This window comes from Odocoileus virginianus, chromosome 2 (genome assembly GCF_023699985.2).
Source record: "Odocoileus virginianus isolate 20LAN1187 ecotype Illinois chromosome 2, Ovbor_1.2, whole genome shotgun sequence".
Lineage (NCBI taxonomy): Eukaryota > Metazoa > Chordata > Mammalia > Artiodactyla > Cervidae > Odocoileus > Odocoileus virginianus.
Genome location: NC_069675.1, coordinates 13,508,959 through 13,535,981, shown reverse-complemented (window position 1 = coordinate 13,535,981; position 27,023 = coordinate 13,508,959). Strand labels below are relative to the sequence as shown.

General features: G+C 43.1%; 1 long non-coding RNA gene across 1 annotated transcript; it reads left to right on the top strand.

The window, feature by feature from the left end:
- Window positions 1-625: 625 nt before the first annotated feature.
- On the top strand, window positions 626-26,369 carry LOC110124379 (uncharacterized). Its single transcript, XR_011491168.1, has 2 exons — window positions 626-2,035; window positions 23,242-26,369. It is a non-coding gene; the product is annotated as an uncharacterized lncRNA (long non-coding RNA).
- Window positions 26,370-27,023: the final 654 nt, after the last annotated feature.

Genomic DNA, 27,023 nt, shown 5'->3' with positions numbered 1-27,023 from the left:
AGGAGCACTTCCAGGTGTCCATGGGGCTGGCTGAAAGACATGGTATCCAGAAACATAGGACTCCATGATCCACAGAAAATAGACACACTTTGCCATGGCCAAGTGTGAAATGCAGGGTGGGTCTAGGGTGTCCAAGGCAGGAGAGGTGGATGGAGCACCTCGCGCAAGGGGAGGGAGACCCAAGGGAACATGGATCCTTGCCACCTCCTCCACACTGGGGCCTGGTAACGCTCTGTCTCTGAGACATGATAAGCCTTTGAATGGTGTGTTCAAAATATGACATAGCATGACAGTTCAAAAGTATGACAGAGCTTCTAACCTAGCTGGAGCCTGGAGAAAGTCGTGGCCAAGGGATAGCAGAGCTGCTGGAAGGGCGCACACAGGACACTGCATTTCTGCAAAATTGTGAGGGTTTCCCACAGTTCAGCAGAGAGCACAGTTCCCAGAGAGGGTGGCTAGGTTTGGGCATCTTTCAGGTGAGGGGACTCTAGTAATATTTTCTGAGAGGGGGACCACCTGATTCAGGGAACTGGCGTGGGGGAGCCCTTATAGGCCCCAGAGAGGACAGCATTTGGATGTCTGACCCACAGAGGCTACCAGAGGCCCTTCAGTTGCTACTTTTCTAGTAGTAATATCCACAGAGGGGCCACAAGACAGACCTCTCCTCTCCCTTCCCACAGAGCTTGGGCTCAGAATGGTGGGGGATGGGAGGTACCTGAGAGGTGACCCTTATCGCCCATGGTATGGTCAGGCCACGCAAGATGGCTGTTCTCTTGCTCTCTTACATCCCCTACTCTACCAGTGCCTGCTTCACCTGCACCCTACTCACAAGAATGACCTTTCTGCACACTTGCCCTAGGCCGAGCTAGTGATAGTTCTTATCAAAGAGGTGGTGAAGGGCATGCCCCTCTTTCAGTTTCCCTGATAATCCATGAGCCAACCTGACATCATATAACTGACATCCTCATATAACTGGCAATCTTCCCTTCCCTCTGGGAGCAGAGACTGGCCCCATGTCCTGCCTCCTGCACACACAGGATGTCACTCCAGGACCTGACTTCAAACACGCAAGCTCCCCCATCCATTAAACCACTGGTGACTCTGTTGCTGACTCTGGGCTCTTTCTTCTGTCTTAATGCCGGGCAAGCACAGGACTTGTAGGCCTGTGGAGGGCAGGTCAACACCCAAGCCCACCCTCATCTCCAAGCTGCTGTGGCCACAACTTTACTCTGTCCTGGAGTTTTTGGTACTGGAGTGAGACTGTTTCAGTCATGAAAAGTGATAAAAAAGAGTTCTGGAGTCTTGACAAGCTGTCCACAGTGGAGCTGCTAGCTGCTGGGGAAGTATGACCGAGTACACAGTTGGAGAGCAGTTACTGAAAAAAAATAAAAACACTCCATGCCTGTACCCTGGCGAGCTGAGCCTTCTCAATAAACGTGTTTGGTCTGTGTTTGCTGGTGGCTGATGAAGTGCTGACGAGAGAGCTGGTTACTCAGCATGGACACTGTATGCATGCTCAGGCGCTCAGTAGTGTCTGACCCATTGTGACTCCGCAGACTGCAGCCCACCCGGCTCTTCTGTCCATGGGACTATCCAGGCAAGAAACTGGAGTGGGTTGCCATTTCCTTTTCCATAGGATCTTCCCAACCCAGGGATCAAAGGTTCATTTCCTGCAAATGGATTCTTTACCATTGAACCACCTGGGACAGGCAGTGTTTCCTAAAAGTCTCCCAAGAATCTTTTTCCCCTCGCAGCAGCTGCTCAAAACTCCCCATCCTCTTTCTCCACCCCCTAAATCTTTTTCCTCCCCTGTGTTTTCTCATGCAAAGCAATCTACCTCTGCCATCGGCTCGTCCCCACCCACCAAACCTGTCTTGTGGGGACCTGACCTCCGCCGGCTGACTCACACCTGCATCAGCGCTGGGCTGACGCCAGGTCCTCATCCCGCTTCCGGTCCCCGCGGTGAGCTCCAGTCGGGTTTCCTGAGGGGAGCCGCTTTCTCTTCCGCCTTCTGAATTAGATTCCCCAACAACAGGTAATCGGGCTTCCTGGGGGAAATTGGGGTTTTCTGGTGAACTTGACCATTAATTGTCGCGCGGTTATCTGAGCCCGCTGTTCCTGCCTCTGCAGACTGCGCTGGGCTGTGCCCTGGAATGAACTGTTGCAGGGGCCCTGAGGTCCCGACCGCAGACCCTGCTCCGGTCCCTCTTCCCTTTGACACAGCGGTGAGCTCTGAATTCCAGCGCGCCCCGCTCTGCTGTAGAGCGTTTCTCGGGCGGCGGGCATTCGGCCAGAGCGGGACTCTGTGGCTTTGTGCCCGCAGGTAATCACTAGGGCATGGCCCCACACGCCCGCTTAACCTCTTTGACTTCCAGTCTCGGGGTCCGCCACCCCTGCGGCCTTGGGAGGCTTGTCTAACACGGCATGGTGGTGCGGGGTACAGTAGGGGGTCTGCGGGATGGCTGGTCCCTCAGCGACCTTCTGCTCTCCAGCGGCCAGACCCGGGTTCTGAACATGTCCAGCCATGTCTGCAGCTGACCTCTTCATCCATGAGAGGGTCTAATATCTGTGCATTTATATGCAATACTGAGCAAATGCTAATTCCTAGCCAGTACTTGCTGAGAGACTCTGACTCTCAGCCTTGCTGCCATAGTCACGTAAGCGTGGTTCTCCATTTCACAGATCTGGGTCCTAAAAGACCATGCCCCCATGCACCCATGCCCTAAGTCTGATGGTAGAATGGCCCCCATTTCCTGCTTTTTGAAGGAGACTTTCTAAGGATGGTGCCACTCCTATCAGACCAACCTCTGCTCCCTGGTACCATGAGCATAACAACTGGATGATCAACGTGAAAGTTCATTCTCGGCACAGATCTAGGGAAGTAATTTACCTTGAAGTCCAAAACCCACACAAACCGTCCAATATGACTGAAACGTTCCAGGCTTCCTTGCAGATCATTGCCATGGTATCACATCCAAGGAAATATAGACCCCCACCTTTAAAAAATTGACAAGTAATGCAGGTTTTTGCTGAAGTATTCTTCTAGACCCAGAGGATAGGGTTACACAGGACAAAAATATCTCCTAAAATCCCTAAACAATTCTTCTAATGCCCAAACTATGATTTCTCATCATTTCTCATGGGAAGTGCTCTAAATCTAGATGTCTCCTCTTTTTCCTCCTTTCTCTGCCTCTCCATCCCTTTCTTTCTCTCTGCTTTTCTCTTTCTCTCTCTCTCTGATCTGTATTATTACATCTCCTTGGCATTTCATCACATCAGCTGGTCTGGTCCACAAAGCCAAATCATCTTCCCTGAGACTCCTCACAAGGAGCACAGGGATACACTTTTTTCTGCAGTTATTTTTCAATTCAATTTTTTATTTTGAGAGAAGTGTAGATACACGTACAGTTGTAAGAAATAATGCAGAAAGATCCCCTGTACCTTTACCCAGTTTCTTCAGTGGTTACTCCTTCCAAATTGTGTAGCACAATTTCACAATCATGATATTGTCATTGATAGAGTCAGGATACAGAACATTTCCATCACCACAAGGAGCCCTCATGTTCCCCTTTCATAGCCAAACCTACTTCCTCCCCAGTCCTCTCATTAGCTCCTGGCAGCCACTAATCTGTTCATTTTTGTCATTGTGACATTTCAAGGCTGTTGTGTAAATGGAATCATACAGTGTATAACTCTGGGGGATTGGTTTTTTTCATTTAGCAAAATTCTTTGGAGATTCATCCATGTTGGTGCATGTGTCTGTTATTAATAATTCCCTTTTATTGTTGAATACTTATTTTTGCCCACTTGAGCTGTTATAACAAAATACCATAGACTGTAAGAAACAGAAATTTATTTCTGTGGAAGTGGGAAGTCCAAGGTCAAGTTGCCAGCATGGTCATGCTCTCACAAGAGCCTGCTTTCTGGTTCCTAGCCAGTGCCTTCTTGTTGTGTCCTCACATGATGAAAGCGGCTAGGGGTCCCTCTGGAGCCTTCTTTACAAGGCACTAGTCTCACTCATAAGGGTCCTATCCTCATGACATACACACCTCCCAAAGGCCCCACCTTTAATAGTACCATCATCTTAGGGGTTAAGATTTCAACACATGAAATTGTGGAGCATGGCACAGACATTTAGGTCACAGTAGTAGTGTCCCATGGAAAGGATTTATCACAGTTTGTTTAACCATTCACCCCTTGAAAGACATCTGGGTTAATTCCAATTTACTAGAATGAAACTGCTATAAATATTTCAGGCCAAGATTTTGTGTGAACCTAAATCATCATTCCTCTGGGATAAATACCCAGGAGTGCAATTCCTGGAGCATACGGTATTTGCAGGTTAATTTTTAAAGAAATTGCCAAACATTTTTCCAGAGTGACTGGACCATTTTCTATTCCCATCAGCAATATATCCAGTTTCTCTACATCCTCACCACATTTTATGGTGTCATTGTTTTTTGTTTTAGCAATTCTGATAAGTATATAGTGATATCTTGTGGTTTTAATTTGAATTTCCTGAGGGCTAATGACATTGAACAACTTTTCATGTGCTTATTTATCATCTGTACATCTCCTTGAATGGAACATTTTTCTCTATGTCTTTTGTTAATTTCTAATTGGATTGTCTAATTTTTTTACTCTTGAGTGTTAAGACCTCTTTATCTAATCTAGATACAAATCTTTTGTCATATAAGTGGTTTTAAAATATTTTCGTTTTCCCTGTAGCTTATTTTTCATCCATTTAACTTTACTTATGAAAATAAATTTGATGTCAAATTTATCAGTTTTTCCTTTTATCAATTGTGCTTTTGGGGCCAAGTCTAAGAACTCTTTCCTTTGGTCTAGATCTCAAGGATTTTCTTCTGTGTTTTTCTTTCCTAAGTCTTACAGTTTTGTATTTTATGTGTAAATCCATAATCCAGTTTTGAGTTAATTTTTGTATAACATGTGAGACTTAGGTATAGATTTTTTTCTTTTTTTTGCTTTGCTTTTTATATCCGATTGTTCCAGCATTTGTTAAAATGGCTAGCCTTCTTCTATTAAATTGCTTTTGCATCTTTGTCAGAAATGAGCTGGGCAAATTTGTAAGGGTCTATTTCTGTGTTCTCTGTTCCATTGATCTATGTGTCTATCCCTTAATCAATTCTAATTCTATCTTGAATTTTGAATCCCTCTTAAACAAAAGTGGAGGAGACATTCTTGCCCTGTTCCCAATCTTAGCAGAAAGCGCTGGCCCTGTCCCCATTAAGTAATGTTTGCCGGAGGTTTTGTAGATGCTCTTTGTCACATTCCTTTTCTTCTCCATTCCTCCTCTAGTTCTATTTTTCTGAGAATTTTTATCAAGAATAGGTACTGAATTTTGTCAAAAGTGTTTCCTGCACCAACTGATATAATCATGTGATTTTTCTTCTTTAGCTTTAATAATTTGATGGATTATATCGACTGATTTAAGATTTCAGTGAGTCTTGCTTGCAACCCTGGAATAAATTCCACTTGGTCATAATTCTTTACAGGGATTGCTGAATTTAACTGTGTTAAGAACTTTTACACCTACATTTTTTGAGGGATACTGGTCTGTATTTTTCTTGTTTTATAATATCTTTGGTTTTGGTATCGAAGTAATATTAGCTTCATAAGATGAACTGGGAAATGTTTCCTTCTTTTTTGTTTTCTGGAAGACATTATGTAAAATGGTATTAAATCTTAAATGGTAAAATTCTCTAGTGAAATCATCTGGACTTGGAGACCTTTTGGGGGGGAGTTTAAAAAGTACAGATTCAATTTTCTTAATCATTATAGGACTCTTCAAATCTATCTTTTTATTGATAAGTTGTGATAGTTCATGTTTTTCAAGGAATGGTCCATTTTACCTAACTTGTCAGATTTGTGCATGTAGAGTTATTTGTAGTATATCCTTATTTTTTATGTCTGCAGAGTCTGTGGTGATATTTCTGTTTCACAACTGATATTGGTAGTTTGTGTCTTCTCTCTCTTTTTTATTTGTCAGTCTTGCTAGAAGTTTGTCAATATTATTGATCTTTTCAAAGAACCAGCTCTTTGTTTCATTGATTTTATTGTTTTTCTGTTTTCAAGCTTCTTTCTTTCTTTCTTTTTGCTTGCCATGGAGGGAGTGTTGGCTCTAAAACAAAGTCCAGACACCTGGTCTTCTGAGTCTGGAGACACGGAAGTAAGGATGAAGGAAAAGCGAACGCAGATGGGAAACAAGAAAGGAAATACACACTTGGCAGGCACCACCCAGATTATCTTGATAGTGTGGGTGGTAGGTCTTCTGCTGGTGTATTAGCTAGGGGGTTGGTTGAATAGGGAGCTTGGAGACAGTGCTGAGGACTTGGAAAAAGAGGTGCTTGACCATGATGAGGTAAGGGGTCATGAGTTGGACGTCAGGACTCAACTCATGTTGGCTACATGGAACTGCCAATGGCAACCTATTATTAACAGCCAATGTGGTTTTCCAGCTGAACTAACAGGTCAGTATCAGCCATATGGTAATTTGTGACATGTGGGCCAAGGCAGATATAAATGCTTGGCAAAAGAAAGAAAGAAGACATTTTAGTGATGATCTTTCAACATAGAGAAAAATGTTAATGTGGAGTTTGGTCTGTAAGATATTCATTTGCAAATACCACTGGCAGCAGGCTTGTATAGCTTGTGTTGTGTAATTATTGTGAAAGAAAGAAAAGAATTCCATGAATTGCCTATATTTCAGTGTTTGGGCACAGAATCAACTGAGGTCAGGTAATAATAAGCAGTCTTGCTCCTAGCCTTATTCATCTAATCATCTCTTATGCTGCTGAGACAATGCTCCTCTTTATGCCACGTGGAGGCCCGGATGCTGTGATTGTAGGAACTCCCGCCAACTCAGCACTTGGCTTGGTGAACTGAGGGTTCTCAGGTCACATCATCAGAGACGGCTAGTGCCATGGACACATCCACTGTCTTGCTCCCCACACGATGACCATTGAAAATCCCAGGGTGGGGACTCACTGCAGAACCCCTTTCAGTTCACGCATAGCCCCAAGGAGGGCAAGACTGACGTCAGCCTGGGAGGTGAAGGGCCCAGACTCAGAGAAGGCAGGCTGTGTTCCAGGACATGACAGTTTCTATGGAGACAAGATGTATGGTTTCCCTATGCTGTAGCATGGCTGAGCTGCAGGAGCAGTGAAGATACGTCTTCTGAGGAGTTCATGCATTGTTCAGGAGGTTGCGGGGAAGGCTGCGATGGCAGAGGGAGAGGGGAAACAAATTATATATTTTCAAGCTGAAGGCTCCATTGTGCATCCAGATTCCCTTTAGACAGAACCTTGAGCCTGCGCACCCAAATAAATCCAAGAGTAAGGGAAGTCTGGGGTGATTCGTTTGTCCCCATCCAGTGCAAAATCCTCTGTTAGTCCCAAATTACCTCAGATCATCTCTTCCTTCCACTATAGGAAGGAACAAGAACAGATGCTATTTAACATCTGATGTGGTCATGATCTTCTCTGGTGGCTCAGTGGTAAAGAATCGGACTACAATGCAGGAGAGGCAGGAGACCTGGGTTCAATCTCCTGGAGGAGAGCATGGCAACCCACTCCAGTATTCTTGCCTGGAGAATCCCATGGACAGAGGAGCCTGGCAGGCTATAGTCCATGGTGTCTCTAAGAGTCGGATACAACTGAGCAAATGAGCATGCACACATGCATGTGGACACACTCTTGAATAGACCTTTCCCTAATCTTCCCAACAACCTGTGAAGCAGATCTGAGCAACCCCTTTCACAGAAGGGAATGTGCAGTCAAGCAGCTTGAGGAGCTTCCTATGACCACTCCAGTCTCAGTGGTGGGGCTGGGATTATTAGAACCTAAGCTTTGTGACCTGGAAACCTATACATACTCTTCCCACTATATCCAAAGAAATCCATCAAGTGATGTGCCTGTTGTTTCTTTCTGCTCAGAGTGCCTGTTTAGACATCATAAAAATTTGCAGCTCTAGACTGAATGACCTCAGAGGGCAAGTGGGTATTTGCCCAGTGGCTTGGGGTGGGAAGAACAGTTTTCACTTTTATAGCTTTTGAACCCGGCACAGCTCGTTGTCTTTGAACTCACAATGCTCACTGCCAATAGCACCCATTTTTACACTTGTTCCTGCCCTGACTCTGGTGAGACCTGGCAGACTGGACCTCAGTCACTACATTATTTATATAAACAGGGAGTTGATGTTTTGGTCTTTTTTCTGAGCCCAAAGTCAGGACACGTGATCTGACCAAGACCTTTTTCTGATTTATAAATATATATGAAGAAAAGGAATAACAAGTAAACCCACTTATTTTCACATTTAATCAATGGTTTTGATGGAAAGGTTCACAATTATGAGACATCCTGTTGAATCTATAGTGATAGCATCATGCTGAGAATGAGGGAGTAGTCAAGATATCTGTGTTGAATAGAACTGATTTGAATTGAGCTGCACAACTGCCCGGCACTGGGAATGCGCTTGCCGGCTCTTCCAATCAACTTCCTGTTCCTGCTGCAGGTGAAAGATGGAGGTTAGAAAATGGTTTCTGTGAAGAACAGTAAGTGAATGACACGTTGGAATTTTTTAAGCAGAAATGTTGCCCTTTCTTTCATAAAGTGAACTCCTTTGAAGCTACTAAACCTCTTTCTCCAAACCCCAGGGTTGGTGCTAGTCCCACTGGTGCCTGGTCTCTAGCTATCTCTCTTTGGACACTAATCTATCTATAACCCTGAGCAAAGAATTCGTGCTGCTGACCAGGCCCCCAAACTGTGTGCCTCTTCGGGCCTCTGCTACTTGGGCCCCTCACAGCCGGGATGCTCCTGCACCAGCCTTCTCCCTGCCATGGTCTGCTCCGTTCCCTCTGCCGGTGAAACCTTTCACATCTGTCCCATCCACACCATGCTGTGATTTCTTCTCTGATTCTTTCCTCCACAGACACTGCCCTTCCCAACCTTTTCCAATAATGGGATGGGAATTATCCCTTGGAATACCGATCCATTATAAACTAGTGTCTGCACCCCCCTGTCTTCAGGCTCTGCGCAACTTCACATGGCCTTCTCTCCATGTCCTGACTCAAAAAGCTTGCTCGTTCTTTCTCTTTCTGGGAAAGCTGGGGTCTGGCACCACCAGGGGTAGCCGGGGAGGTTAAAAGATCTACCTTCAAAGTGGCACCTGGGATGTGGTGTATCCATGACTGAGTGAGGCCTCTTGGTGGGTAGACCCGAGGACAGCTTCCCAGAGGACTGTGTCCCCCATGTGGTGCAGCAGGATGGGCAAGAGGGTCAGCCAACCCAAAGAGGCCCTATCCTTGGGACAGGAGGAGAAAGGTAGTGTGAACCTGACAACTGGCAGCCTCACCTCAGTCATAGGTACTGCTGGGGAGCAGGAGGATGTCAAGACCTCATGGCTAAACTGCTCCTCAACAGAAGCTAATGAGGCTAGAAGATGGGCAGGGACCAGTCCAGCACCTGTCTTTCAAGGTCACAATCATGTCACCTGCAAATATAGTTTTAGTTCCTCCTTGCCAATCTGAATGCCTTGTATTTTTTTCCTTGTCTAATGGCCCTTACTAGAATTTCCAGGACAATGTTGAACAGAAATGGAGAGAGCTGACATCCTTGTCTTATTCCTAATTTAGCAGGAGAACTTTCAGTCTTTCCCCCATTTAAGTATGTTGTAAGCTGTGGACTTTTCACAGATGCCCTTTATCAGTCTGAAGAAGTTTCTTTCTATTCCTAGTGTACTGAACATTTTCATAAAGGGTATTAGATTTTGTCAAATGCTTTGTCTGCATCTATTGAGATGATCATATGGATTTTTCCTGCTTTAGTCTGTTAACCTGGTATATTACATTGACTCATTTCCCTATATTGAATGAAATTTCATTCCTGGAATAAATCCCTTTTATATGCTGCTGGATTTAATTTGTTAGTATTTGGTTGAAAATATTTGCTTCTATATTCATAAGAGATATTGGTCTGTAGTTTTCCTTCCTTAGGATATCTTTGTCTGATTTTGGTATCAAGGTAACACTGACCTCGTAGAATGAGTTAGGAGGTATTCTCTCCTCTTCTATTTTTGGGGAAGAGATTGTGATAAATTGGTGTTAATTCATCTTTGAAAATCTGGTAGAATTCACTGGTGAAGCCATCTGGTCCTGGGAGTTCCTTTGCAGGAATTTTTTGATTGCTGATTAAATCATTTTCTTGTTATAGGTCTATGCAGATTTTCTATTTATCGTTGAGTAATTTTTGGTAGTTTGTATCTTTGTAGGAATTTATCCAGTTCATCTAGGCTTTCTATTTTGTTGGCATACAATTCATCATAGTCTCCTATAATTACTTTTGTTTCTATAAAGTGAGTAATAATATCCCCTCTTTCTTTCCTGATTTTAGTAATTTGAATCATCTCTCTTTTAACTTGATTAGTCTAGCTAAAGGTCTGTCGATTTTGTTGTTCTTTTCAAAGAATCAACTTTTGATTTCATTCATTTTCTGTGTTGTTTTTCTATTCTCTACTTTGTTTATTTCTGTCCTAATTTTTATTATTTCCTTCCCTTTGCTTACTCTGGGTTTGGTTTGGTCTTTTTTCTGATATATTAAGGTACAATATTAGGATTTGTATTTGAGATCCTTCTTTTGTAGTGCAGGCATTTTCAGCTATAAGTAGCTTTCCACACACAGTTTAGCTTTCACAACATCCCATAATGTATATTGTATTTTCATTTTCATTCATTTCAAGGTATTTTCTAATTTCTCTTATTATTTTTTCTTTGACCCACTACTTATTACTTAATTTCCACACATTGTGAATGTCCCAAATTTCCTTCTGCTAGTAATTTCCAATTCAGTTCCGCTCTGGACAGAGAACATACCTTGTTTGAGTCCAGTCCTTTTATGTTTATTGAGCTTTGTTTTATGGCCTGACATATGGTCCACCCTAGAGAGTGTTCCATGTGCTCTCAGAAGAATGTGTGTTCTGCTGTTGTTGAGTGGTATGTTCTACAGATGTCTGTTAGGCCTAGTTGGTTAGTAGTATTATTCAAGTCTTCTGTTTTCTTGATGATCTCCTGTCTAGTTGTTCTATCCATTTGTGGAGTGTTTTACAATACCACCAAGCAATTCTCCAATTCTCAGTGGACACTGACTGAGTGTCCCACAAATTTGACTCAATTCTGACACTATCAACCTGGAGATAGTGTCAGATTCCACAAGTCAAGGGTTCAGTCTTCACAAGACTGCTCCCACATCAGGCACCAATCACAAGTCCAGGTTGTTACCTGTGCCTCTGATTGACTAGTTATAAGTCAGAGGGTCCCACAAACCTCTCCTTGAGTTTGATTAATTTGCAAGCCTGGCTCACGGAATTCAGAGAAACATTTACTTACACTGGCTCACAGAATTCAGAGAAACATTTACTTACACTGACCAATTCGTTATAAAGGATACAGAGGAACAGCCAGATGGGGAAGTACATAGGGCAGAGTTTGGAAGTGCTCCAAGTGCAGGAGCTCCGTTCTCCACGGAGCAGAGGTGGCCACTCTCCCACCATGAGCATTTACTCACCAATCCAGAAGCTCATCAAATCTTGTCGATCCAGAGTTTTTATAGAACTTTAATCTCTAGCACCACTCCCTTCCCTGGGATCAATGAGTCAGGCTGAAAGTCCCAACCCTAATCACTTGGTCTTTCTGGCAACCAACTCCATCCTGAGGCTGCAGGAGGTAGGAACTGCACCCTGAGTTACCTTAATTAGCATAAACTTGGGTGTTCTCAAATGAGGCTCCTTATGAATAACAAAAGACACTCCTATCAGGAAATTGCAACGGTTTTACCAGCTTTGTACCAAGAACTGAGGAAGAGGATCAAATCTATTTCTTACTGTACCACACCATTATTGAAATGGGGTACTGAAGTCTCCAAGTACTTCAGAATTGTCTATTTCTCCCTTCATATCTATCCCTTTTTACTTCATGTGTTTTGGGGCTCTGCTGTTAGGATCACATATAAATGTTTTATGGATTGTCCCTTTTATGACTATAAAATGTTCTTCTTTGTCTTCAACAACAATTTTTGTCTTAAAGTCTATTTTGTCTGATATAGCCACCCTGGCTCTCTTTTGGTTGGTATTTGAATGATACACCTTTTTCCACCCTTGTACTTTCAACCTATTTGTCTCTTTGAATCTAGGCAGCATATAGTTGTATTCCCATCTTTTAGCTGAAGAATTTAATCCGTTAGCATTTAATATAACTACTGATAAGAAACAATTTATGGCTCTCATTTTATTATTTCTTTTCTACATATGTCATTTTTGTCCTTCTATTCCTCTATTACTGCCTTCTTTTGTGCTAAACAATTAACATCTTAATTTATAACAGTCTAGTTCAGATTAATACTAATTTAATTTCAATAGCATCTAAAATCTTTACTCTTATATAGATCCAATCCCACATCTCCTTTGTATTGTTATTGTTGCAAATAATATCTTTATACATATTGTGTCTATCAGTATAGATTTATAAGTATTGTTTTAAGCAGTTGTCTTTTAAATAAGGGAAAAAAGAGTTACAAAGAAAAAAAATACATTTACTGTCTTTTATATTTACTTACATAGTTCCTTTTACTAGTGATCTTTATTTCTTCTTGTTGATTTAAGTTACTACCTAGAGTCCTTTAGTGCCTGAAGAATGTCCTTTAGTATTTCCTTTAGGGCAAGAATGTTAGTGACGAATTCACAATTGTTGTTTATCTTGAAATGTCTTAATTTTTCCTTCTTTGTTTTTAAAAATTCTAAATTAAAAGTTAAATATTAGAAACATTAAATTTTAAAATATTAAAAATTTAAATATAAAAAATTTTTATTGTAGTAAGGACACTATATGAATTCTAATCTCAACAATTTTCCTTTTGTCTTTGGCTTTGACAGTTCCATTTTATTACTAGATATAGATCTCTATGAATTTCCTATACTTATATTCACTGAGCTTCTCAAATGTGTAGATCAATGTTTTTCATTAAATTTAGGAAGTTTTCAACCATTATCTCTTCAAATATTCTGCCATAGTCGGTCATCAGCCCATCTGTCTACTTGCATGAGAACAGTATTGACCGGGAACCCACTAATATATTCATTGCAATTATCTTTAGCCTGAATAGATATGACCAGTTTTTCTTTATTCTTTTTTTTGAAACTGTGTCTTAATATTTATTTCATCCTTTTCAGATATTATATCAGACTCAGACAATACATTAATATCGTTACAATCACTGTTTTATTGTAAATGCTTACAAAAAGTTTTTGACATCATTTCATAATGGGGGTTGAGCATCTTTTCATATATTTGAGAGTATATTTCATATACTTTGTGTCTCCTTTACTGTGAAATGTCTGGACAGATATATTTTAAAAATAAACAAAATCTGAGTGCCATTATTGAAAGTGGAGTAAAGACCTTGGAAAATTCACCCCTTCACAAAAGGAACAATCGAAAGTGCAAAAAGTATTAGAATAAATACTTTTGAAACTCTGGAAATCAACTAAGGGCTTTTGGGAACTCTGGGTGAATTTATGCAAGAAAAACTGGCTGAATCTCAGTCAGAACAGTAAGCTTTGTGCCATCTAAACTTACCCTGATTGTCTCTCTTTTTGTGATGTTAGCCATCATTTATAATTAATACTCAAACCCATTTATTCAATGGGGACTGTGAAATGGTGATATTCTAATGCAATTATGCCTCTTAGCTTATTAGCTGGACTATTAAGAATACTATAAAGAGAAACTTCTTTTTATCAACTATTGGTTGCCATGTAAAGGAAAATCAAAGAAGAATGCTTGATTTTTTCCCTTTCATTTATCAGATTTTAGAGTGATGAGTTTATTTTCTAGTATCTTCCAAAAAGGAACAATGAAGTTTTGCTTTGTTTGGTTTAAGTATCATCAAATGAACTCATGATTTACAGCTTTACTCAGCTTTTCTCCTTGTCCTCAATGAGAGATTTGGTCTGAATTACACAAATTTGCTCCTTCTCAAATTGGAAGTCCTGTTTGCTTTTTTTTTTTCCATTTATTTTTATTAGTTGGAGGCTAATTACTTTACATCATTGCAGTGGTTTTTGTCATACATTGAAATGAATTAGCCATGGATTTACATGTATTCCCCATCCCGGTCCCCCCTCCCACCTCCCTCTCCACCCGATCCCTCTGGGTCTTCCCAGTGCACAAGGCCCGAGCACTTGTCTCATGCACCCAACCTGGGCTGGTGATCTGTTTCGCCCTAGATAATATACATGTTTCGATGCTGTTCTCTTGAAACATCCCACCCTCGCCTTCTCCCAGAGTCCACAAGTCTGTTCTATACATCTGAGTCTCTTTTTCTGTTTTGCATATAGGGTTATCGTTACCATCTTTCTAAATTCCATATATATGTGTTAGTATACTGTAATGGTCTTTATCTTTCTGGCTTACTTCGCTCTGTATAATGGGCTCCAGTTTCATCCATCTCATTAGAACTGATTCAAATGAATTCTTTTTAATGGCTGAGTAATATTCCACGGTGTATATGTACCACAGCTTCCTCATCCATTCATCTGCTGATGGGCATCTAGGTTGCTTTCATGTCCTGGCTATTATAAACAGTGCTGCGATGAACATTGGGGTGCACGTGTCTCTTTCAGATCTGGTTTCCTCAGTGTGTATGCCCAGAAGTGGGATTGCTGGGTCATATGGCAGTTCTATTTCCAGCTTTTTTTAACTGAAAACATACCTGGGTTTAATGACTCTTGTTTTCCAGGCGCTCTCACCCTTTGACATAAAAGTGGGCTTAGAGGTGATGTGGAATTGGAAGAAAGACCTAGAGTGGTGAAACAATGGAGCGTTCTTAGGGCTTCCCTCGTGGTTCAGACAGTACAGAATCTGCCTGCCATGCAGGAAACCGGGATTTGACCCCTAGGTCAGGAAGATGCCCTGGAGAATGGGATGGCTACCCACTCCAGTATTCTTGCTTGGAGAATCCCACGGACAGAGGAGCCTGGTGGGCTTCAGTCCATGGGGTCGCAAAGAGTCAGACACAGCAAAGAGATGAACTTTTAAGTTCCAGCCTTGACAATTTTACTCCCCCCACCTAATCCCACCTGAGAATCAGCACAGCTGCAGGCATGGCTGCAGACACGAACACCACACTGTGTTCCCAGCAGTGTCTGAACACACCACACTCCAGTGGACAGAGCGGTGGGAGCACCTGACTGGAGGTGGGAAGACCGACCCAGACTAGAGGACCTGAGTGAGACACCCAACCTCCCCAGTCCTCGGTGACGCCTGTGAAAACAACGGCACCTGCCTAGTGGTAAGGCGGTTAGAATTCCAATGCCTGACACATCATAACTCTTCCATTATTTTTTCAATTATTATTAACACTTGTAATGATTCACATTGTTATAACTCTCCATGGTTCTTTAGGCTTTACCTCAAGGCAGTCTGTTTGATCCCATGTTATTTTATCCACTTTTGCCTTGTTTCCAAATGCCTAACCTTTGTCAGCTTGGTGAGAGAAAGCGCATGGGCTTTGAAACCCAAATCATTGTTCCTGAGTATACAAGTGACCTTGGGAAGGTTTAGAAGATGATTTTATACTTCCATAAAAAGCAGACACCTTGTACATTTGTTTTTCAGGTTAAATTAAATGAGATGAGTTGATCAAAGGTTTTATAATCTGTGCATGAGATATTCAGTTCAGTTCAGTCACTCAGTCGTGTCCGACTCTTTGCGACCCCATGGACTGCAGTACACCAGGCTTCCCTGTCCATCACAAACTCCCGGAGCTTACTCAAACTCATGTCCATTGAGTCAGTGATGCCATCCAACCATCTCATCCTCTGTCATCCCCTTCTCCTCCCGCCTTCAATCATTCCCAGCATCAGGGTCTTATCAAATGAGTCAGTTCTTTGCACCAGGTGGCCAAGGTATTGGAGTTTCAGCTTCAACATCAGTCCTTCCAATGAATATTCAGGACTGATTTCCTTTAGGATGGACTGGTTGGATCTCCTTGCAGTCCAGGGACTCTCAAGAGTCTTCTCCAACATCACAATTCAAAAGCACCAATTCTTTGGAGCTCAGCTTTCTTATGGCCCAACTCTCACATCCATATATGACTACTGGAAAAACTAAAGTTTTGACTAGACGGACTTTTGTAGGCAAAGTAATGTCTCTGCTTTTTAATATGCTGTCTAGGTTGGTCATAACTTTTCTTCCAAGGAGCAAGCGTCTTTTAATTTCATGGCTGCAGTCACCATCTGCAATGATTTTGAAGCCCCAAAAAATAAAGTCTGTCACTGTTTCCATTGTTTCCCCATCTATTTGCCATGAAGTGATGCGACCAGATGCCATGATCTTCATTTTCTTAATGTTGAGTTTTAAGCCAACTTTTTCACTCTCCTGCTTCACTTTCATCAAGAGGCTCTTTAGTTCTTCTTCACTTTCTGCTATAAGCGTGGTGTCATCTGCATATCTGAGGTATATTAAGTAGTCTCTAAATGCTAGTTTATTTTCTTGAACCAGATTCTGTTTTCAACTCCAAAATCACAAATTCTTTTCAAACAAGCAAGACTAATTGCAGTGATGAATTCCATTGGCCAGTGTAACTAGAACTGTGCACACAGAAGGGGAAGGGATTCTACTGGTAAGAAGTCTACTGGTCAGGGCAAGGGTAGAGTAGCATGGAGGGCTAGCAGCTTCAATTTCAGGCAAGATGGATGGGAACCTCCTGATCAAAGCCTTGAAAGGACTGAGATTCCTGGAATCCTAGCAAACCTGAGACAATAGAACACAGAGAAAACAGATTCGAGTTACACCAGGTTGAACTTTGGAAGTCACACTAAGCCTCAAAACATAATATGTTGTACACAGAACTGTTGAACACAGTTAAAAAGAAGACCAAGAGAAGACAATAAAACTTACCCTAAAGAAATAAAACAGAATGGTGGATTATCAGGGCTCCATGGTAAGTGCCCACTTATTTTAATGCTACTCTGTAATATCTAATTCTGGTTCAAAGTCTTCAGCATTCCCAGGGGTTTCTATTGGGCAATCATAGAGGAAGGGAAGGTCCTCCTGGCAGTGGGCACTGTGTGGTGCTTAGGAATGAAAGACAGGAAAGAGTGGAGGGTGTAGTCATCATCATTTTCAAGACTGCAACACAGGATGATGGTACACAAGTACATGCTGGGGAAAGAGGATATAATCTATCATAGAGAACAAAGGAATTTCAAAGTATTTTCTAATTAGGAAACATTCGAAGAAAAAAAGAGATGGAAAAACATTGAAAAGTTCTTTCTTCTAGACCGTCTAGGCAATTTTGGCTTGTTTTTATTGCTATGAGCAGTTAAAATGGATCTGTGAACTCTATGTCGTAATGTGCTGGAAGGAACAACTGCCATTAATTTTAATTTCCCTTCATGGTGAATTTCAATTAGTTACTTGTCTGAGTGATAATCTACTATCTAGACAGCTTCCAGACATGAACAGCACTATCTTTAATGTTCCTTAGGTAACAGAAATTAGTAAATTTAAAACGTGCCTTTGTAAAATCAAGGCTAATCAAGATCTAAATCTAAATGCCCCACCACCACCACCACCAAATTTTTGCTTTCTTTATTAGGATTTCCTGTCTCTGACAAACATACCAAACACAACAGAAATAGAACCATTTTCTCTTGGATCCTGTCATTTACATAGCAAGCAAGTAGTGTGTGAATTACAAAATGCCTGCTCTTCTCCCAAGAGACTCATTTGCAAAGCTCTGAGTGTAGGAGGAAAAAACCCTAAGGTTATGTTAGAGTAATTTCCTTTAATAGATTTGGAGAAATAAAGCTTTAACTATAAATACTGTTAAAAATCAAAATACAGGTTAAAATGCTTTAAAATGTATATACAGAAGAATACTTACTTAATATGGTAAAAATAATAGAAATGTAAAACCAACAGCTACCATATTAATTAACAGAAAAACTTATGAGACACCCCTGTTAAAATCAGGACAAAACAAGGTGTTTTTCTGTTAAAGTTTTTTAGAGGCTTTAGCTACTTTCCAAAGCAGATCAAACTTACCGAAAATTCATTTGCATAGTGATCAAATACCGAATTTTGGAAGTTTTACTTGTTGCCTTGGCTTCTTCCAAGCTGCTTGCTGTTGGGTGGCCGTGGTTCTGCCCCTGCCTGCAAGCATCAGAGCCATTACGATTCCCCAACACCTATTTTCTATGAAAGACAAGTTTGTAATGATTCATGCTGCGTGAAACTGTCTAAATAGCTTGTGAGGATTTCGCCATAAGTTTTAGTATTTCCTCTAGCTTTGCATCCCCGTCTCCCCGTCTCCTTTGAGGTCTGGTGGGGTGAAGGAGACACTCAGGATGGACATCCATAACCACCTCTAAAGGCGGGGAGATGCTCCCAGATCACTGCCCAGAGGGCTCTGTGGCCACGCGCCCAAGGGACAGCCCCGGAGGTCCAACAAGAAGAGCTCGACTCCGGCTCCTCTCCCCAGCGCGTGCACAGAGGGCAGTTACCATCCTCAGCGACTGCAGGCCATCCGACAGGTAGAGGGATTGGTTTGTTGATTCTTCGTTACTTAATCTGGAGCTGCCTCCTTCTCCCTCATGAAACTGCAGGAGGGAAAGTCGGCCCATTCCTGCCAGAACAGGAAAAAACAGAGCGGGGTGGGGGTGAGGTGAGAGGCGCCGAGATCTGGCTTGCCCCTGGGGCCTGGCGCCACCCGAAGCTGTGAAGCCCACGCCTTGGTGACAGCTCTGGACTGACCGAGAGAAGCAGGGACAGGATGGGGCGGGGGGCGCTCCAGAAGTTCCAGCCCCTTGCCACGCGTGCCCGCGGAAGCAGAGAGGATGAGGAGGGACCGCAGAGTCCAGAAGTGCGCGCGGACTGCTCTGATCCCGCCGCGTGGGAGGAAAGTGAAATCCTGCACGCCTGAACCAAAATGAGAAGTGTATGGTTCTGGTGGAAATTGGTAGAATTTGACCAGAAGATCCAGGGGAATCCTGTATCCCATCTCACCAATCCCTCCTGCTGTGAGCCTCCTGAGAGTGCATCCAAACGCCGAGAAGAGCAAAAGGGCACTCGTGTCATTTGATAGCTGGACCAGAGTCTAATCGGAGAAATTAATGGCAACCCACCCAGTACTCCTGCCTGGAGAATCCCATGGACGGAGGAACCTGGTGGGCTACACTCCATGGAGTCGCGAACAGTCGGACACAACTGAGAAACTTCACCTTCACTTTTCACTTTCATGCACTGGAGAAGGAAATGGCAACCCACTCCAGTATTCTTGCCTGGAGAATCCCAGGGACGGCGGAGCCTGGTGGGCTGCCGTCTATGGGGTCGCACAGAGTCGGACACGACTGAAGCGACTTAGCAGCAGCAGCCGGAGTCTGATGACCTCCTGTGCAGTCCTCTCTAATCACAGCCCAGCTGGAGCAGGCAGTTTAGACGCTCCCTCAGCCTGAGGCTCAGTCTTGGGGTCTTGTCCCCTTCTGGTGCCCCTTCCATGGCATAGGAAGTCATGAACAGCTTGCTCAGCCCAGTCCTCAGTTGGGGGCAGGGCAGAGTGAAGCCGAAGATTCTAGTGCATTAAGTGAGAGACAGAGGTGGCAGCCTGTACCTTTAATAGACCGAGATGGGTGCACTATTAGTTTCCTGGGATTTGGCCAATCAAATTAGCACCTTCTCCTTTCTGAAGGAATTTGAAGGGAGTAGGTAGACAGGTGAGCAGAGAAGTGGGTGGGGTTACAGATAACAATTACAATCAGTTAACCTGGAGCTGGATGCTCTAAAACAATGCCATAAACATGAACCAGACATGGAGCATGGATGTTTGAATGGAGAAGAGAAAATTATTATTCCTGTCTGTGACTAATATATACAAGAGAATGGGCTAAAAAGCTATGTCCACATTTCAGTTATTTTCTTAAAGTAAATTTCAGAGTTGGAGTGGGTTTATTACAGAAACAAAGTTGCTGATTCAAGGTGTGGGTGCAAGGCTTTCCAGAGGGCTTGGGCTCATGATACCTGTGGCTGCCCCATTCATGGTTACTGTCTTAAAATTTTTACTAAATATGGTAGCTAAAAAAAAAATAGCATTTTGCTGGTTTTGCTTTTTTTTTTTTTTTTTGTGAAGTGAACAGGACAGGTATTAAGAGCAAGGGCTTCTCAGATGAATGGATAAATAAGATGTGGTACATATATACAATGGACTGTTACTCAGCCATAAAAAAGGAATGAAATAATGCCATTTACAGCAACATGAATGGATGTTCCTATGCCATGGAACCCACCAGAAGGGGAAAAGACCCCAAGACTGAGCCTCAGGCTGAGGGAACGTCTAAACTGCCTGTTCCAGCTGGGCTGTGATTAGAAAGGTCTGCACAGGAAGTCATCAGACTCTGGTCCAGCTATCAAATGACACGAGTGTCCTTTTGTTCTTCTCGGCGTTTGGATGCACTCTCCGGAGGCTCACAGCAGGAGAAGGGATTGGTGAGATGGGATTCAGGCTTTCCTTGGGTCTTCTGGCCAAATATTAATACTATCAATTTCCACTGGAACTGCACACTTACTCTTCTCATTTTGGTTCAGCAGCCACAATTTTGTTCTCTGTCTGTGAGTCTGTTTCTGTTTCATTCATTTGTGTCATATGTTCATTTGAGTCATATTTTAGATTCCACACATAAGTAGTATCGTGTGCTACTTGTCTTTCTCTTTCTGACTTACTTTGCTCAGTACGATAACCTCCAGGTCCATCCATGTTGCTGCAAACGGCATTATTTCATTTTTTTTTTTTTAATAGCTGAGCGATTTGTATTGTGCATTGTGTTGTGTAGGAGGTTTGACTATAAATCAGTACACACTATCCATACAGCTGGTGGGCCCTGGGGATGCCTCTAGATCTGTCCGTATCTCTGCAGCCTTATGCCTGCATGAGGCCAGCAACCTAGGGTCTCAACTTTCAGCTTTAACCAAATTCTAGGAGTCTCTCTCCTCTTTTCCCTCCCTCCTCCTTTTGACTCAACACACATTAGCAGAATGAATAGGACACATTCCAACCCTCTGTGTAACACTCATAGAACTCTTTACTCCAGAAGTAATTATAAGGGCCAATTAAGTGGCACTATGTCACCAAAATTTGCTCCTAATTTGTGCAGAAGGAAGCTGTCTGGCCATTAAGCTGGAGTTCCATGATCTTCACAAGTGAGTCCCCTCAGTCATTCATACCATCAGCTTCAGTCCTGTCCATGGAGACATGCACAGTGTGTGCCAACCACCTCACAACTCTGGCAAGATTTGGGCATCCAGATGTTGCAGAACCCCTGAGAATCTTTAAGCTACCTCCGTATCCTGCTGGTGATTCAGGAAACCTATAGGAGATATTGCCAAAGGCTCCAGAAACCCTTAACATATTTGCAGACATGTTTAGCTGCTTCAGCTAAAGGCTCTAATCTTATATTAACCAAAGTCTGGTGACTCAGCTTGTGATGGGTTCATTAATATGGGGTTCTGCTCTGCCTTAGGAGAGTAAGGAAAGCAATGAAACAGGTGAAAGGGAGCTAACAGCTATAGGTGACATCTCTTATCCCAGTTTGGCAGCCCTTGCTGAGTATCCAGTGGGGGGGTCAGGATTCCCCGGAGATTCCCACTTAGTTCATTAATTAAAGTTGAAGGGATCCTCATGGAGTTCTTTCTTGGGGGAGGAGCCACATGTGAGCTGTACGTGGCTTGCTACATCCTGAGTTTAAGCTACTCATCTGGAGTATGCATGCATGCTAAGTTGCTTCGGTCATGTCCAACTCTGTGCGACTCTATGGACTGTAGCCCACCAGGCTCCTCTGTCCACGGGATTCTCCAGGCAAGAATGCTGGAGTGGGTCGCCATGCCCTCCTCCAGGGAATCTTCCCGACCCAGGGATTGAAACTGTGTCTCTCACATCTTCCGCTTTGGTAGGCGGGTGCTTTGCCACTAGCGCTGCCTGGGAAGCCCCGCTCATCTGGTATGAAACCCCTTTGAGAATATTCTACTAACTCAGTGGAATGGACTCACTAACCTGCTCTCAGAAGCCGGGTCCATCTGGACAGCTCGGCCTGACGTCACACCTGGAAGCGGACAGTAAAGCCCAGGGTGTTTTGCAGGTGCTCCAGGTTTGCAATTACAGTATGTGTCTCAGGGTAGACAGACCTGAAGTGCTGAACCCGATACTCTGCAGGGCTCACTCCCAACAGCCAGACTGGCCTCTGGGCCTGGGAGGTGGTTCACCTCCTTGTCTGTGAAACTGGCCTAGTTTGCATGTAAGCCACGGCCCCCAGGCCAGGCAGAGCATAAATAGTTTGTCTTGGGCACAGGGTCCTGGAATGCCTGATGGTGAGGGGCAGGGTCGGGTGGGGGGGTGCTCCTTGCTAAGGCCACCTTGTACTATTCCGTTTTTGAAAATAGAAGACTCAGGAAAGGAGCCCTTTACTCCTCACAGAGCCTGAGTATTTCCCATGCTTGAGCCTACCAAGTTCCATGGGCCAGAACCTGGGTCTGCCCATGATGGAAAGACAAAGCCTCCCTCTTCGGAGAGGACATTAAATGATGGTGGGGATTATACTTACAGAGTCATAGTTACTATAAATGATCAGGCTAAGTCTGAGTATCAATGAAGATCTTGAAGATCACAGTTTCTCAAACAAGTATTAGGAGATGGGGAGCTGACAGTTTAAAAGGTATCAACAGGACAAGCAGGCACAAGACCCAGAAACATCCTGGTGTGTTTTGATGCTGTAGCTGCTGCTGAAGGCAGAGGTATCCATGTCTGCTCAAAGGTGATGACTTGCTGGAGAGGTCTGGGGAAATGGGTACGGAGTCTTGGAAGTGTTTGCAGAATTCTAAATCCAGCCCCAGCTTGATGCTAACCTTCAATAAGCCATAGAGTGGCTTAGGGCATCTGTTTTCCGCATCTTGGAGAAGGGCTTGATGATCCTCCTACTTGGGTGTGCACTGAAGTATTTAATTAATGTTTGCAAATCACCTTGAGATGCAGTTGTAGGGCCCACAGCCAAAAACAAAGCCTGCTTGTTTAGTTTGGCAGTAAAAAAGTTAAGTGCTCTTTACTAATTAACACCCTATTAGTATAACAGTGAAGTCCAGGAAGAGTTACTCAAGATCATGTTTATTTTTATCTCTCTGCTTAGGTTGGTTTCCAAGCTAAGGAAATCTGAACTTACCTGATGGTGTGAAGCAATGATTTACTGAAACCTCCCCTTCAAGCCAAACTCAACCGACAAAGAACTATGCGAAGACATGTGCATGCCATGAAATGCCAGTTAGACAGGTGCCTGTTGGGGAAATATTATAACCAGAAACCCCAGGCAAATGTTTCCCGGACCGAAACTCACCTGGACTCCGGAACACACGTCCTGTGAAGTGTGTGGGCACAATGAGAGTGCCCTCTGCTGGGAGTAAGGAGTATTTTCCATGATTTGTCTGCCAACATGAAGGTGTGCTATGTACCTTGCTTTAGTCATGTCTGACTCTTTGCGACCCTATGGACTGTAGTCTGCCAGGCTCCTCTGTACATGGAATTCTCTAGGCCAACATGTAAGAGCCTACAGAAATAGAATTTGAGAGAATTTAAAAGTTTAAAGGAAGCTGACTTTATTTTTCTGGGCTCCAAAATCACTGCAGATGGTGATTGCAGCCATGAAATTAAGACACCTACTCTTTGGAAGGAAAGTTATACCAACCTAGACAGCATATTAAAAAGCAGAGACATTACTTTGCCAACAAAGGTCTGTCTAGTCAAGGTTATGGTTTTTCCAGTAGTCATGTATGGATGTGAGAGTTGGACTATAAAGAAAGCTGAGCACCGATGAATTGATGCTTTTGAACTGTGGTGTTGGGGAAGACTCTTGAGAGTCCCTTGGACTGCAAGGAGATCCAACCAGTCCATCCTGAAGGAGATCAGTCCTGGGAGGACTGGAAGGACTGATGTTGAAGCTGTAGCTCCAATACTTTGACCACCTGATGTGAAGAGCTGACCCACTGGAAAAGACCCTGATGCTGGGAGGGATTGGGGGCAGGAGGAGAAGGGGATGACAGAGAATGAGATGGTTCTATGGCATCACCGACTCAATGGACATGGGTTTGGGTGGACTCCGGAAGTTGGTGATGGACAGGGAGGTCTGGCGTGCTGCAGTTCATGGGGTGGCAAAGAGTTGGACACGACTGAGCGACTGAACTGAACTGAAAGGAAGCTTGGACTTCTCAGGTGGCACTAGTGGTAAAGAACCCTCCTACCAATGCAGGAGACGTAAGAGATGTGGGTTTCATCCCTGGGTCAGGAAGATCCCCTGGAGAAGGAAACCCACTCCAATATTTTTGCCTGAGAAATCCCATGGACAGAGGAGCCTGGCGGGCTACAGTCCATGGGGGTGCAAAAAAGTTGGCAACGACTGAAGTGACTTAGCATGCATACAAAGGAAGCTTATTAGGCCCTCTTCCATTTTTATAAATGGCAATAAGGCCCAGGATAACCATTATAAGAAAGTAAAATTACTACACAAATACAGGCCTCCGTTATATATCATACCTGGAAAAGTTTAGAAGGAAGCAGATGTTGTTATTTGAGACAGAGAGGGTAAGTTGATGATAAAGGAGCATGGACGGGGGAAATGCTGGAGTGATTCCCTTGAGTAGATGAGAGAGGGTGGGATCTGATGGATAATTAGGGGTATGGATCTCTGCTGGGGTCATGAATTTTCACACTATTTTCACATGAATTTTCACACTGTTTTCACACTAAAGGAGGGAGGGCAGACTACAAACAAGTAGGTGAGTAAGTATTACAGTGGAAGTTGGTGGAGAGGTTCTTTTGATTTTATCACTGAAATGGGAAGCAAATTCATCAATGGAGAGTGAGTTTGCTGGAGGAGAGGGGGAAAAGTTTGAAACAGTCATCCAGGAAAGTGAGAGAATGATTCCACCAGCGAGACGAATCTGGACTGCTCAGCAGCGGTGAAGAGGGTGCTGCCAGGAGTTTAAAGGGCACTCAGTGGAAAGGCCACTTCCACTTATGGTGCAGAAAATTACAAATGTCACCCACCCTGATCTGCTGCACAATCACAATTTTTTTTTTTAAACCATCAGAAATCTGAGGTCACAAGGAAGCAAACATACAGGAACTGCAAGGGGGAATAAAAGCCCTTTTGAGGAGAGATGGCTCTCACTGTGTTACCTGAGGGTAGGCCCTGGGAGGAGGCGGCCAGCAGGTACCAGTGGGGAAGAAGAAGTGAGCTTAAGTTTTAACTAGCCGCTGAGTGTGGGTGACAGTGTCTGTTCAAAACAGCTGGGAGCTGCAGACATAGGGAGAGTTTGCTCTCACTCACAAACTTTCCCCACAGGCCTCCAGTGGGTGCTCCTGGGAGAGATGGAAGACAGGCAGATGACAGTACAGAGCCCCACTCCGTAATGCAGGCGCAGAGCATCACCAACGGGTACATGGGGACAGGTCCCCACGTTGCTCTTTTGGACAAGAGAATAAGAGTCAGAGAATAGCGCAGAAGAAACATTTAGATAGAGAAGAAGAGATAGTGGTAAAGCATTGCATAAAGAAATGAAATACATCAAACCATAGATCCAAAACACCCAGAGAACCAAGAAGAGTAAATACCAAACAAAACCAGTATCACCTAGACACCTTTTAATTTAATTGACTATGAGGTGAAAACCAGTGTTACCGAGAGAAGCTTAAAGGCAATCTGTGGAGCTGGGGCTGGGTGAAGGGGAGGCACAGAGGGAGAAGAAAGGCACATAATATTCAAAGAACAAAGAAAATTATAATAGACTCTCATCGGGAACTATGCAAGCAGAAAACAATGGAGCAGCATCTTTAAAATGCTGAAAGAGCTATTGATCCAGAATTCTACACCTAGTGAAAATATACTTCAAAGGTGAAGGCAAAATAAATACTTCCCCAGAAAGACAACAGGTGAGAGAAATCAATGACAACAGACCTGCAGAAATGTTAAAGGAAATTCTTCAGGCAGGAGGCAGAGAGTACCAAACAGAAAATCAGATCCACGAAAAGAAATCAAGAGCTCCAGAGATGCTCCATAGGAGGCTAAGTTCACACTTCCTAATTGCTCTAAAAATAACTCCCTAAAGCAAGGCTTGGCCAACATTTTGTTAGAGCTGGATAGTAAAGGTTTTAGTGTCACAGGCCATGTGGTCTCTTGGAATTACTCAACTCTACAGCTGTAGTGTGAAAGTAGCGGTAAACAATGGGTGTGGCTGTATGCCAATAAAATTTTATTTACAGAAACGTGTGACTGATCTGAGAGTCATAGTTTGTTACCCTCTGGTCTAAAGCAAATATGATTTTTAAAAAAAGTATTGTGGGGTTTACAAAATATGTAAGAGTAAAATATAAGACAAAATTAGCACAAGGAATCAGAGGAAGAAATTGGCAGTATACTGTTGTAAGGTCTTACATCATTCAAAAGGGACTGACTATAATTAAAGACACACATTGTAAACTCTAAAGCAACCATTAAACATTTTTAAAGGGAACATAACTGATGAACCAATAGTGGAGATAAAATTAAGTCATTAAAATTAATCCCAAAGCAGACAGAAAAAGATTGAAATAAGAACAAAGAACAGATGGAACAAGCAGAAAACAACTGACAAGATGGTAGTGTGAAACCAACCATACTAATAATTAGATTAGATGTAAATAGTCTTAACACTCCTATTAAAAGGCAGACGTCAGATTTTATATTTAAAAAAAAAGACTCAACCATATACTGTCTACAAGAAACCCATTTTTAATATAAACATGTAAATGGGATAAAAGAAAAAGGATGGACCTCTGTGATGGTCCAGTGTTTAAGAATCTGCTTTGCAATGCAAGGGACACTGACTGGTTCAATCCCTGGTCTGGGAAAATTCCATATTCCATGGAGCAGCTAAGCCC